Here is a 1171-nt window from a genome sequence, read left to right as displayed (position 1 = left end):
TATTTTTTGACTCTAGGTTTAGGGTTCACAAGAATGAGATTTGAATTTAGAATTTAATATTTATTATTTAGTGTTTAATCTCATAAGAATGAGATTTGTAGTTTAATTAAGCCTAGTTGTTGTTGTTGTTGTTGTTTTTATTTTTATTATTATTATTTTTTTATCTTTTTAAAATGGGCACAAAATGGTTAAATTAAGCCCAAACATTAGGCCCAATACTTAAAATAAGTCTAAAATGCAAAAAAATTTAAAAAACCGGTTTCTCGGTTCGGATAACGGGGTACCAACTGGAACCGGTCAGTTATTGTATACCCAGTTTTGGTTTTCAAAAATAAAAAATCGGGTATCCCAGTTTCGCTTGCCTATTGTGGCCAATAATCGAGAACTGGGATCGGGCTTTCACCCCTATTACTGTGAAAAGCACAAAATTGCTAGTCACTATTTTTGTGATATTCTAGCTAATGACAGGCTATTCTGTATGTTGGAGCTAAAAAAAAGCAATAATAACTAAATGTAGCTAATATTGCTCTTTTAAGCTAAGTTGTTGGAGTTGCTCTTACTCCAATGCAATTTAACATAAATAACTGTAACAAGCAATTCATCGCCTGTCCAGCGCTTCCATGGATGATGTTTCATGTTCAAAAGGCTTTCACGATTCAAATAAATCCACAGAATTGGCAAATAATCATGGGATAATACTAGGTTTATTATTATATGATTTGTAATGATTTAGAATAAATTAGTCAATTAATGACAACCAATCTCTAAGAGGTAACTCAATCGGCTAGAGATCACGCCTTATAAAGCGGAGGTTTATAGTTTAAATCCCTCGGCTTCCCTCTCTTGTGTGAGCATGTGAAAAAAAAAAAAAAATTAAAAATTAAAAAAAAATATGACAACCTAATTTACCACAACCTCGTCCTAGAATAATTATAAAAGTCCTAAACGCTAAACAAGAAAGAAGATTTATTTTATTTTAAATTATTAGGATTATGTTTATTTTTCTTATTAAGATTTAGTTTACTTTTATAAATAGCGTAATTTGTGACGTAAAACTCACTCATTCAAATTATTATCAATTCTAAGCATTTTTTTTTTTCAAATGCACAACACAAATAATTCTTTTAATCTTTTAAAAAACACATAATCTTTCGATTGTTATTACTTGGAC

Source organism: Corylus avellana, chromosome ca10 (genome assembly GCF_901000735.1).
Source record: "Corylus avellana chromosome ca10, CavTom2PMs-1.0".
Classification (NCBI taxonomy): Eukaryota; Viridiplantae; Streptophyta; class Magnoliopsida; order Fagales; family Betulaceae; genus Corylus; species Corylus avellana.
This window is presented reverse-complemented; position numbering follows the sequence as displayed.